Here is a 14,013-nt window from a genome sequence, read left to right as displayed (position 1 = left end):
TTTTTTTTTAATTTGTATCAACTGACTTTTTTTAAATTACCTCTAGCTCTGGGGTATGGGAGATGGTGCTTCTGGTCTCAGATTTTCTTCAGTTCTCCCCTCTGACTTGGAATTGAAACCAAGATTGTAGCCTCCAGTAAGTGCCCACAGCTAGCACCATTCTTCCCTCACTACTTCTGCACTCACTGGGCATGTACTAGTTTCTTCTCACTCAGAATGTTGTCTCTACAGCACAGCTGGATCTGGTGTTCCTTGTTTACAGAGGTTACATCTATCTTCCCTGGCTCAGACACCCAACTCCCCTCACTGTCCCAGGGGTAAAAATTCCTATGACTGGGGCTGGGGCAGCCTCACAACCCAGCTAATCCCAAGGCTCACTGCTTGTTGTTTAAGCAGAATTAGCCTGGAGGTGTTTATTCTTCACAGGGACTAAACCTCATTCTGGGATTTTTCTTTAGATCTTCAATTTTCTCAAGAGGATCACTCTTCTGCCCCTACTCTTATTTATTTTTACTTCTATATGCTAACCCTGAGATGCTTTTTTATATGATTTGTGGGGGAAATCTGGAGAGCTTAGAATTTTCTGACCTATTTTTCTATCTTCTTAGAACCCTCTCCAAAGTTATTATTTCAACTAATGTTTTAGTTTGAATAGGGTTTTCTAGGTAAAGTATGTTTCTTTGCCTATGTTTATTTCCTTAATTTCTTTATTTTATTTTACTGCAATAGATAGCATTCCTAAAACTGTATCAAATAATGCAGATAACAATGTACATTTTTGTTTTACTTCTAATCTTCCTGGAAAGTCCTTTTTAGCACTTCTCCATTGTGTACAATGCTAGCTTTTCATTTTAGTTAGGTACTAGTTATCATTTTAAGGAAAGGAATTTAATATCTTCAATTCAAGTGGGTATTGCATTTTGTAAAAATCTTCTTTGAACTTATTAACATAAGCACATGGTTTTTATTTTCAATATGGTTCATTATATTTTTCTTGGTATTAAACCAAATTCTGCATTCATGATATAAATCTAACTTAGTCATAGGGCACAATCTTTTTAATATATTGCTATAGCATCTTTCTTAAATTTTAATTTAAAATTTTTGCATCTTTATTCACTACAGATAATTACCTATGGTTTTCTTTATCTGCTTTATCTCTCCTTGATTTGGGTATTTGAATATTTGAACTATATTTGAATCATAGAAGGAGTTTTGTCAGATATTTTCTTTCACTTTTTTAAGGTTGTGCTTTATTTTCTGATTAGTGGTCAAAAGACAATGAAATTTATCTTCCAATATTTTCTTGGAAGTCTGTGCTCATGAAATCATAAACAGTTGGAAAGACACAAATCACTGAAACTTTAAATATATCTTATACAATATTGTTTACACAAAAATACAAAATACAAATTAAATATGAATATAAAGCAATCATGTTAATTTTATGTAAATCTATTTTATGTGATATTGTTATATCTAAAAATGTTTTCTAGTTCTCTGTTATTTGTGAAAAGATCAATATCTGATCCTATCACCCTCTATTGGCCAAAGGCCTTAGAAAGCTTATTTCCTCATCAAATCTTTTACACAGTAAAGTACTGTTTCCTAATTTGAGATCTTCTAAAGACTGGCTAAAAATAAAATGAAATAAAACAGGGCAATATGTCCATATACCAACAAATAATTTGGCTGTAATGTATCATAAGACACATAAATCCCACACATAGATCTGTACAATACTATCTATCCACCACAGAGAAGCACACAGAAAATAAAGCTTAATGAAGTGCCATTCCCAGTTCACTACTCAACTGGGTATTTTCCCTTACTTTCATTAAATGAAAAGCTTTTTGTCACCTTTCCATTCTTGAAAATACTATGGAGAAGATCATGATCACATTCTTCAAGATCTCCTTTTCCTTCCTCAAGGGTAAGGGCATTTCCAGTAGGTGTCCTATGTAGAGATAACTGGCCCTTGTTTTGATCTTTTGTTGGGATCAGCAACTGGGTTCTTTTGTTTTTTTCTTCCTTCCTTCCTTCCTTCCTTCCTTCCTTCCTTCCTTCCTTCCTTCCTTCCTTCCTTCCTTCCTTCCTTCCTTCTTTTCAACATTTACTTTTAGAAGATTTTGAACTTTAAAATTTCCTTCCTCCCTCCCTCCATTCCGCCATCCCTGAGACGGCATACAATCCAATATAGGCTATACACATATAATTATATTAATATATTTTCACATTAATCATGTTTTGAAAGAAGAATCAAAACAAAAGAGAAAAACCATGAGAAAGAAAAAAACTAAAAAAATAGCAAAAGAGAGAAAATAGTCTGCTTTAATCTGCATTCAGACTCCATAGTTCTTTCTCTGAATGAGCATAGCATTTGTCATCATGAGTCTATCAGAATTGTCTTAGATCGTTGTATTGCTCAGGTTAATTCTAACAAAGTCAGTCATTGCACAATGTTGCTGTTTTCCTGGTTCTGATCACTTCACTCAGCATCAGTTCATTCAAGTCTTTCCAGGTTTTTCTGTAGGCTGCTTGTTCACCATTTCTTATGGAACAGTAGTATTCCATTACATTCATGTACCACAACTTATTAAGTCATTCCTCAACTGATGGGTATCCCCTCAATTTCCAATTCTTTGCCACCACAAAAGGAACTGCTATAAATATTTTTGTGCATGTGTGTCCTTTTCCCCTTTTTATGATCTCTTTGGGATATAGACCTAGTAGTGGTACTGCTGGATCAAAGGGTATGCACAATTTTATATCCCTTTGGGCATGGTTCCAAATTGTTCTCCAGAAGGGTTGGATCAGTTCACAACTCCACTACCATCAGCAACTGGATTCTTAAAGACATTAATTCCAAGGCCATAAATAACTACATAACTGCATTTGAAAAAACCATTGAAAAGATCTCTTGTTAACTTCTGCAACAACTCTCCACCAGAACCTAAGGAAATGTTTTCAATACTAGATTTTTTTTTCTTCATGCCTTCAACAATCTCTTGTAAGGTGTTGATATCAACTCCATTTCCCTGAATAACTCAGAGACAAGGTTTTGACAATTTGTAACCTTTTGAGTTTTCAGTAACTGGAAACTTCATGCCTAGAGTGGCCATAACCTTTAATACAGTGTCAAGAGGATTTCTAGAATCTGGTCTAATTATTAGTGGTGCCTCTGTACTCCTTGATACAATTAAATGGCTTAAATCTTTTCCCTAGATTTTCTCACAAGCATTATAAATATCATAACTATCAATGACCACAGACATAGGCACTGATGAAAACTACATTGCTTTATATTCAAAAGCATCTTTTTTTTCCTGATCTTTGGCCCAGGCTGTTATGATACCATGTTCTGCAGCTGGAACAGAATGTCCTGGCACAGGGTTTTTTGTTCCACAATATTTTTTTAATTAAAGCAATTCCTGCTACTCTATCAGTTCCCTGGAAGTTCACTAAATGATCACATGCTCCTATACCAACCTTCTCTTGTGAAGAGACTCCTTTCAAGTCGAAATCATGTAATTTGTATTCCAGGTCATCTAGGTTACCAGCTGTTCCCATCAAATACTTGCCAAAATTTTCTTCTGCTCTCTGTTATTTGTAGCCACTGTGATTAGATTGAGACTGTCCTTCTTCAGTTCTTGGTATCCAATCAATATGTCAGTAACATTCTGCATCTGTGTTTTCCACTGTGAAGAGGACATTTCCTCTGGGAATGACAGAACCCCCAAGAACTGCTTTTACTGCTAGGGGAAGATAGCCATCATATATCCTTCTTTCTTTTTTTACAGTTAATTTTTATTCAAGAATTTTCCCACAGGAAACACATTAAAGAACTCTTTAAAAATATGATTTTGAAAGGTCAAAATTCCAAAAATTTAGTGAACATGGCATTACTAAACAGTGATAATTCTCTTAATAAACTAATCTCTAATAATTCCTGTGGAGCCAGATTTTATACATAAAACATATAGATGTTATCAATTCAAAGAAAATTACAAATAAAAAGTCATAGATAATAGGCAAATATTTTGGTGAAAATAAGCATGAGCTTCATTTTTCCAGAGGATGGAAACCAGTATTTAAGTCTTCCTATAGCAAAATGCAAAGGATATTTCAGGGTTTTGACTTTAAAGTCTCTTTCTCCAGTAGCAAATCCGCATATTTTTGTTGAAGTTCCTTTTCTCTTTGTTGCTGTGGCTGGACATTTTTTTTATACACTCCAGCCTCCTTAGAATTGCTGATTACTCATGTTTCTTTAGCTCCTCAAAAGTACAAAACTCCAAGTCATCTTGCTCTATTTGGTCCCAGAAATCATCAGTCCCATTGCTCAAGACTGATAACCAACAAGCCAAATTTTATCTTCTTTTCCACTTTTGCAGCTCTCTTAGCTTTTGTGGTCATGTGGCCCCTATTGATCTCAAGTTTCTCCTCCAGTGATTAAATCCTGCTCCGTTTGGTAGCTATGTTGGCTTGTGTGTATCGATTCTGCCCAGATAGATATAAAACTGGACTGTAACATTCTTCCCAAATGTGGTTATAAACTTCATTTGGCAATTTACCATGACCTATTCTTTACCTTATTACTTCTATCTCGTGTCAAAAGATCTTGAGCCTTCTTCAGTTCATCTTTGGATAATTTCTCATAGGGGTTGTATTCTAGGTAAGTTAGTACTCAATACTACTATTTCCAAATTCTGAAGTTTTCCCCTTTTGATCCGGTTTGTTTTCCATAAGGGTGATGCAGAAGATTATAACAAAGCATTGTAATCATCTCTTTTAAAATTAGTTCTTCACTTTTCTGTAGGTCTGTTAGTAGTGGTTCTGCATTTAAGGGTCTTAAGATAGTATCATGTACTTTTGAGGGTCTTGGCAGATCCTTCTGAACAGCTCTGTGCCTGTTTTTTAATTCTGCATCTTGTTCTGCATTCTGGGTAGCCGCCTTTGATCATTTACATTAAAGGCATCTTCTACACAAGTTTCATCAGTCTCAGAGTTTTCTAGCTCTTTCTCATCATTTTCTACAAGAACAATCTCAAAGTCATTCTTAGGAGCAGAAAGGCCCATCAACCCTAAATGAAGATGCTCATGAGATTCTCTCTCCATCTGCTACCCATACCAGGGATCATTGTGATCTGCCAATCCCTCTTCAGGATTTATGCTTAGTTTGTTCCTTATAGGAGTTTTACACAGAGTAGTGCCAACAAATGGTTTAGGAGTCACCCCTTCAGGTCCATGAGAAGGTGTCTAGAATGGGGTAGGCAAGACTGTGTTTGATGTCTCAATAAGCTGTCTTTGAGGAGTCACATATTAGAGAAGTCACTCTCATACAGTGGTGTATTAAGATCACCTTTCAGTGGGGTGTCCACCTTGGTAAGAGCCATAAAGTTCTGTGCTTCCTGCAGAATTTACTCTTAGGCAGCTGGACTTTTGAGTGTCTTCAGAACCATACTATTGTTGGTAACATGACAATCAGACAAAAGAGTACTGGAAGCAGAATTTATTATGCCAGATTCCTTTGCTGTTTGACATGCAGTTTCACTTGCTTGTCCAACTTTTACAACTTCCTGAAATCTGAGGTGCTGGAAGTATTAATTTACTTCTCTTTTTAATAGATTCTGATACTCTATTGGTTTGAAGAATAGCTGATGGCCAATGAGACTCCTTTTTTCTTTTTAAATATTCTTTTTCTTTCTTCCTATCTCTACTTTCTTTTTCAGATCTTAAACTCCCCATCAAGATCTTCCTGTAACTTCTTAAAATCAATATCAAGTGCCTGATAATTTTCTTCAAATGTGTCATAAAAACGTGGAGCAGGCTTTTTTTTTTTAAAATGGGATTTATACATTATAATCTATTCCTATCTTCTTTCTCCCCCTTTTCCCCCCCTGAATTTCTGTGCCAGCTGCTTGAAGTTCTCTTCTCTTCTGGAGGGCAGCGAGGAGTCTTGATTCTTCCAGTTGTTTCTCTCTTGCTTTTCTCTTGACTTTCTTTCTCTGTGTGTTTGCTAGACAGGCTTCTGAGAGCATTTTAAGTTCATCCTCATCCATATCAGTTGGATCAGGTCTGGTTGGTTTTGTTTCTGGATTTGGATCAATCTTTCCAGGTTTAAGTTTTCATTGAACATTTGTGGTCTCCTCTTCATTGTCTCTTTAGGTAGCTTTATCCAAGAGAAATTCATAGTGCTCCAAATACTGTGCATCTGTCTTCCTGATGATTGGGGTTCTCCACTGAGTTGGCATCAATTTATCCAGGTACAAAAGCTTTTCTTTCTCCTCACTAGCCCACTCTGATTTTTTTTAATGCTTGGGTCTAGCCAGTCATACCATCTGACCTTGCACTAATGATTTCCTATGCAACAGTGAAGCAATCTGAGACCAATGATTCTTTCCATACTTCGTTGCCTAGGTTTGAGAATTTCATCCTTCTTATTCCTTCATAGGTCCTCTTTGATCAAAATCCTAGGCATTTTGGTGGAAGGGTGAGCAATTTGACAGTCCCCTTATCTTCTTCTAAGAGTAGGAAAGAGAAGATGTGACAGACATAGAAGCAATAACAGGATCATGTGCTTATGGGTTTCATCATGGTGGCATGGGTGGGAACATTCTTTTCAGAGGCTTATAGTGTTCTTTGCTTCCAACCTGAAAGTCATCTAGGAAGCAGAAAAACTGAATTATCTGGTTGGTGTCTTTTGTAAGCACCTTTAGTTCTGGTTCAGCAACCGATCAAAAAACTCTGATTCTTCACATGGTAAACAGCCCAGAAGCAATACTTTTGTTTTCTTTGAAATACATACGGTACTTTCATCAGCTGATGATGTTGTGCATTCTTATAAGGACTAGGCTCACTAGTTAGTAACCCATTCCATAAAAATCATGGTAAGAGCTGTAAACCAAAATACTATGGTAAAGAGCTCTGGTCTATACTATGGAAAAAGATTTCTTTTAGACAGAATAGATGGGTTCAGGTTTCAACTGTACCACTTCCTACCAATAGGACCTTGGAAAATGACTTAACTCCTCTAGTCTCAGTTTCTTCATCTGTAAAATGTGTATGTCGATGGTACTTGCACCACTGAACACAATGAGGTTGTTGTAAGAATCAGATGAGATTCTGTGTATGTGTGTGTGTATGTATGTGTATATATAGACACACACATACATATATGCATAACTTTGTAACTATAAATAATTGCATTGATATAAACTATGTTTATTATTATAGTTTATACATGACCTTAAATGAACTGACTGCACAATCAGTGTCTTGGGGGTTGTTGTTTTTGTTCAGTTGTTTTCAGCTGTGTCTAACTTTTTGTGGTCCCATTTGAATTTCTTTTATTCTTTCTTTTGGCAAAGACACTTGAATGGTTTGCCATTTCCTTCTCCAGCTCATTTTACAGATGAGGAAACTGAGGCAAATAGGGTTAAATAATTTTCCCAGTCATGCAGCTAGTTAAGTATCAGAGGCAGATCTGAAGTCAATAAGATGAATCTTTCTGATTCTAGGCCTGGCACCCCATCCACTGTACCACCCAAGTAAACTAGGGTTTACTTGCTCACAAATAGGTAATAAATCTCAATTCTATAATAATGAACAATAACAAAAAACCCTTGTGTTTTAAAATTATATATTCTATTCATAAGAAGGCTTGGAATTTTGTCTATTTTTTTTCATTGGAGTCACACTTTTATTTAAAAAAATTTTAATTAAGCAAACATGTTTAAATCATCTAAAATGTAACTATTGATGATTTATTGTTGTATTCACCTGTGGAACATCACTTTGAAATGTCTAACAGTAGTCAGTTTTCATGTTGGACTCCAATTTCATTGCTATCAAATTTTAAGTATAGGTATTTCTTAATGGAAGTCTTCCCCATGCACATCACTCTTAGTTCCTAAGATTTTTTTGGGAAAAAACCCAATTTTTAGTGCAAGAAATGGATCTTAAGTGACAAATTACATCCCATCACTTTAAAGGCTTTGAGGAGATTATTGATAATTTCTTGTTAATTTTCTTCCTTGTTTTCTCAAAAAGTTTTTGGTCACTTTAAAAAATTACTTCTGTGCAGCAAATTTGGCTTTATTCAAGTAATCTTCAAAACATTCATTTTTAAAATTGTTTCCCTTACTTGAGAATCCACAAATATCTACTGTTGAATTTTCTTTCACTGATTTTTCAAAGTTTAGTTTTCAGATTAAAAAAAATTTGAACCATTTAGAGCTAAAGATTTCACAAATATTTTCATTAAATCAAATTTAAAGAGTAATAGTGATTAAAAAATCTTTTAAAATAACTAACTGGTATTTGATTTATCTTTCCTAGAAACAGATATTTCCTTTAAGGCCAATTCTCTCTCTCTCTCTCTCTCTCTCTCTCTGCTCTCCCATTTGCAAGTAAAATGGTAGTACTTGGTATACTGAAGGTTTATTTTTAGGTTTTATTGGTTTTGTTTTTCTGTTACACACATTTACAATCATTCCTACTTCATCAGAGTTCTCTTGTAACTAAGTAAAACTAATTACACAGGAACCTCATCCAAAAATGCACGAATTTTTTTATTCTTCCATTTTATTCTCTTATACTTTTTTCTTCTATATATTATCTTCCTGTTTATTTCAAGTTATTGCCCTTCTCCTCACCCAACCTTTTCTTTTCTATTCCCTCTCCACACTTAAGATTTGTCTTACTTGTGACTAATCGCTCCTTGAATGTACCTTTACTTATATTCCCCTTTTCAAAGGTATGCTGCTAAAATTTAACAACCACCTCTATGGAAAACAAGACAAAACAAAACTCAGCCAACATATCCTTATGTTTAATCTGCATTATTAACATTTTCCACAGCACTTAAGTCCATCAGCTAAATAGTAAATCAAACCTCTTTTTGTTTGTGGCCGTAGGTTCTTGAGGTGTAAGTGCTCACATTGAATATTTAACAATGGAGTCTTTTGAGGAGTAGGAAACAAGATAATTAAGCTTTTTAGAACTGTTTAAAATAAGAATAAATGGTTTCTGAGTGAGAGTGTGTGGATATCTTACATGAATGTCTTAAACTTTTGAGTTGAATACATTTCTACACCAAACTCCTTGAGTGTGTTTGTGTTCTGATGTTTCTTGACCAGTTTACATGGAAGTCAAATTCCCCCCACTCCTTCCATGTCTGCATATAGTTCTACTTACACCACTTGAATATGTCTTAATAAAGTTCCCTATCTTTTCTCCCATTTTTTCTTATTCTATCTTCTTTCCTTCCTCTTAATCTTTTTTTCTTACATATTCAAAACTCTATGAAACTATTACTCATAGGAGTTTTGTCTCAGTTTATTACTTTTATGAACCCTTGTGATAACAGAATTTTAAAAGAACTCTTTTAACAGTGTCCTCCCCCCATTAAAATGAGGACAGTTCATTTTTACTGTCTTTCTGATCGCTTCTAGTTGCTTTTTTATATTTCCTTTGACTTCTATACTTATATCTCCAAGTTTCTTTTCAGCTTTGGGCTCTTCCTCAAGAATATCTAAAATTCCTCTATTTTGTTGACTGTTTATTGTTTCCGCTTGAAGGATAGTACTCAGTTTTGATGAGCGAGCTATTCTTGGTTGTAAACCTTTGTCTTTTCATTTTTGGAATATGTTACCCCATGTTCTCCTCTAAAGTGAGAGCTGAAAAATCTTGTATAATCCTCATTGTGGTTCCTTTATATTTAAATTCTTTCTTTTTGGCTGCTTGTAGCATATTTTCTGAAAGTTCTGGATTTTTGGTAATAACATTCTTGGGAATTTTCATTTTAGGGCTTATTTCAAAAGGTAGATTAATTTGACTTTCACATTTTCCTCTTGTTCTATACATGCAGGTTTTATTTTCCTTGGTTATAGATTTCATATAATCCTATGATTTTAGTAAATCCACACTCTCTTTCAGGTACCCAAATTTTCATACCTAATGCTTCTCAAGTGATTTAAAATCTTAAACATATTTTGGTTCATTTGTGTTGGAACTTTCTTGCTTTTGCTTAGAAATTAAACATTTAGGTTGATTTGTTGTTGTAATACGGGTCTGCTTAGTAGTATATGAGGATTTGATGATAGAAAGGTTCATTCATATTGAGGATCTCTACCTTCCTTGTGTCTTATCTTGTAAAGCAGCTAGGTGGCACAGTGGATAGAGTGACAGACCAGGAGTCTGGAAGACTCGTCTTCCTAGTTCAAATATGGCCTCAAACACTTACCAGCCATGTGATCCTGGAGAAGTCACTTGATCCTGTTTACCTCAGTTTCCTCATCTGTAAAATGAGTTGGAGAAGGAAATGGCAAATCACTCCAGTATCTTTGCCAAGAAAACCCCCAAATGGAGTTGTAAAGAGTCAGACATGACTGAACAACAAATATTTTCTGAATAAGAGGGATAGAGTTTTATTTCTGAGACTTAAGAGTCAGTTCATTGCACATGTAACAAAGCTATTTGGGTGATTGATGTGCTTACTAGGCCTATTGAGAATTTAAGTAACACAACAGCAACATATACAACAGTACAAAATGCTTGAGAAAACAGAATTAGAAATAATAATGTTCACCAAATGATGCCTGTCATACAACGAACAGAACAGTTTGCTGCATGTTGAGAATTTCACTGCATAACTAAACACATGTGAAAGTGTCCTAGCCTACCCTGTCAACACTGCACAACAGGACTTTTTTTACACATACAAGAACAAGGAAGGTAGGAAATAAGCATTTAATAAGGACCTGCTATGTTCTAGGCTTTGTGCTAGGTACTTTAGAAATATGATCTCATTTGATCTTCACAATAACTCTGTGAGGTAGGTAATATTATTATCCCCATTTTACAATAGAGGAAATAGAGTAAGATAGAGTTTAAGTGACTTGCCAAGGTCACAAAGCTAGCTAAATGTCTCAGCCTAGATTTGAACTCAGGTCTTCCTGACTCCAGTTCTAGTACTCTAAGCTCTGTGCCAACTAACTGCTTAAAATAAGCAATATTTCTAGAGTTACTACATCATAATGATAAATCTTTAATGCAGATACTTGGGAAGAAAGAGTTAGGACACAGTGCTAACTTTCTCTGAGTTGGAACTGATATGGTAGCTAGCATCTAGTATCTCTGCCTTCTGGTTCTTCTCTGTCCAATTCATCCTCCACATAGCTACTAAGAAATTCTGAGGCATCCAGATGACTACTGGACATCCAGTTTGAGATGTCTAGAAGGCAACTGGAGATGTGAGATTGGACATTAGCAAAGAGGTAGGGGCAGGATAAGTAGATTTGAAAATCTTCAGCATAAAGATGGTAATTAAATCCTTAGGAGCTGATGAAATCACCAAGTGAAGTGGTGTAGAGGGATAAGAGGAGAAGGCTCAAGACAGAACCCAAGACAGAACCTTTGGAAACTGAGGAAACTAAAGGAAACTGTGAAGTTAGTCTCATAGGTTGGAGGAGAACCAGGAAAGAGTGTTGTCCAAAAAACCTAAAGAAAAGAGAATATTAAGGAGGAGACGGTAATCAACAGGATCAAAATCTGGGAGGTTGAGGACAAGGAGGACTGAGGAAAGGCCATTGGATTTGACATCAAGCTTTTCCCCCAAATAAAGGCTCGTCTTTCTAGAGAGTGATATTCTTTGATTATGAAGCATCCTGGCATATTGCATAGTCAATCTCAGAATCAGCAAGACCTGGGCTCATATACTCCTTCTGATGTTCATTAGCTATGGATTTGGGGCTAGTCAATTAACCCTGCGGTGCTCCAAGGCTGCTCTCTAAGACTGTATATTTCAGGGGGGGTGCCTACATAAATTGGTAGAAATTATATTATCACACAGGTTCCTGAAATCATAGATGAAGCCTCAAAACCAAAAAGTTCTTTCTGTGAACTTATATGGTAACAAACCAAAGAGTACTACATAATGGAATACTGAAGTTGGCATTACCCAGGAGTTAGTGGAGAAGTTCATGATGGATGTGAGTAGACTGTAATAAAGTATAATGTGTAATTGTCCAATAGAACTAGTAAAAAAAAAAAAAAAAAAGAAAGGTAATTTAAAAAATCTGTGACTGGAAAAAAAAACATGGGTCAGTTATATAGTGCAAGTCTGAGACAACTGTTGGACCTTGCACGCTCCACTGATGTATATAATGTCCCCTAGATTAATTTTGTTATAATTTTATCTGGTTCTATAAAGTAACCCTGGAGTACTATGATCAGTGTGGCAATAAAACTATAAAATAAATTAGTGTTATTATTTATATTATATTAGCTCAGTCAAGTCATGAACACAACATTTCTTCAATTATTTGTCGCTTATTATTTCTGCAGAGTGTGTTATAGTTGTTTTCATATAAGTTCAGGGTATGCCTGGGTAGGTAGACACCAAAATATTTGATATATTGTGTAGTTATTTTGAACACAGTTTTTTTAATCCGTCTCTTTCTACTGACTTCTGTTGGTGACATATATCAAGGTTGATGATTTTTTTGTGAAATGAAATTTATTTAATATCCTGATACTTACTGAAGGTATTGTTTCAATTAATGTTTTAGTTGAATCTTCAGGGTTTGCTGAGTAATATCAAGTCACCTGCAAAAAAAGCAACAATTTCAGTTCCAATTTCCCTGTGGTTATTCCCTTAATTTCTTTATCTTATATTATTGCAATAACTAGCATTTCTAGAACTATATAAAATAATGCTGAAGAAAATGTACATACCCTTGATTTGCCTCTGAAAAGTCCTCTAGTATTTCTCTATTGTGGACAATGGTAGCTCAGTTTTAGATAGATACTGTTTATAATCTTAAGGAAGGGTCCAAGCATCCTTTCAACATAAATGGGCATTTGTAATAGTAATTTAAATGGGAAGATGTTTCCCTTTCATTAATAGGCCCATGTGATCTGCTTAAATCACATGGAAGCCTAAGTCACATGTGGTGGGGGGAGCTTGATGAATGGGTAGAATAGGAAGAAGGGGAGCTAGAGCAGATCTGAGGGAAAATTAGTGAGAGAGCAGTCAGAACTGAAGAATGTAGGCAAGCCCACAGCTAGCTGTGAGTGAGAGAAGGGCATTTTGTTTAAGGGAACCTGTTTGTGATTTGTTTAAGGGAGTTGGTTGGTGGGAAACCTAGCAGGGGGAAGGCTTGGGACTGGTGATGCCCACTGCATTGTTATTGTGTATAGGTTTTTGTTGCTATGATGAATTTGGCTTTTTAGTGTCTGAATAAATGTTTTGGTTCTGTCTTCCATGTGTAGAGTCCGTTGTATTTTGTGATTCAGAGTTATGTTGGGATGTTCATGACTACTGTAGGTGCTGCGAATATTGTATTGGTGCTACAGTAGTTCATCAAAACTTGTATCTGCATCTGTTGAAATAATCATAATTTTTATTGTTTTTATGTTTCATTATGTTTATTGTTTTCCTAATATTGAGCCAACTCTACTTTCCTGTTATAAATCCAATATCTCCATAATGCATAATGTATTTAGCATGTTGTTGCCATCTTTTTGCAGGCTAAGATAGGGATAAGGACTGTACCTGTGATCTCATTGGTTTAGGGCATTCTTCATGAAGAAACCACCTCTACAATGTAGATTGGGATCTGCTCTTCAGTTTGTAATCTTAGAGTTGTCTGGTACACTGAGACAATTCAGTGACTAGCATGGCATTACAAAATTTGGAGATGTCAGAGGCAGTCGTTGAAACCAGGTGCTCCTGACACTGACTGGCTCTTTTAGGCAGTTAAGTGGCACAGTGTCAGACCACATTGTAAAGGTAATTTCTTCATGAGGAATACCCTAAACCAATTGAACCGATTTCAAATCTAACATCAGATACTAACTGTGTGGACCTGAGCAAATAATTTAATAAATATTTGCCTCAGTTTTATCAGATATAAAATGGGCATAATAATAGCACTGAAGTTGCAAGGTTGTTTTGAGGATCAAATGACATATTTGTAAAGTGCTTAGCAGAGTACCTAGCATGTACTAGGT

At 35.5% G+C, this 14,013-nt stretch overlaps 2 pseudogenes; both read right to left on the bottom strand.

Moving 5' to 3' along the window:
* Positions 1–1,781: 1,781 nt before the first annotated feature.
* LOC140503195 (nicotinamide phosphoribosyltransferase-like) lies at positions 1,782–4,022 on the bottom strand (annotated as a pseudogene).
* A 103-nt stretch (positions 4,023–4,125) lies between these two features.
* LOC140503194 (cell division cycle 5-like protein pseudogene) lies at positions 4,126–6,478 on the bottom strand (annotated as a pseudogene).
* Positions 6,479–14,013: the final 7,535 nt, after the last annotated feature.

This window comes from Notamacropus eugenii, chromosome 5 (assembly GCF_028372415.1).
Source record: "Notamacropus eugenii isolate mMacEug1 chromosome 5, mMacEug1.pri_v2, whole genome shotgun sequence".
In the NCBI taxonomy this organism is placed as follows: Eukaryota; Metazoa; Chordata; class Mammalia; order Diprotodontia; family Macropodidae; genus Notamacropus; species Notamacropus eugenii.
The sequence above is the reverse complement of the archived record's forward strand: the minus strand, read 5'-3'. Positions and strand labels throughout refer to the sequence as shown.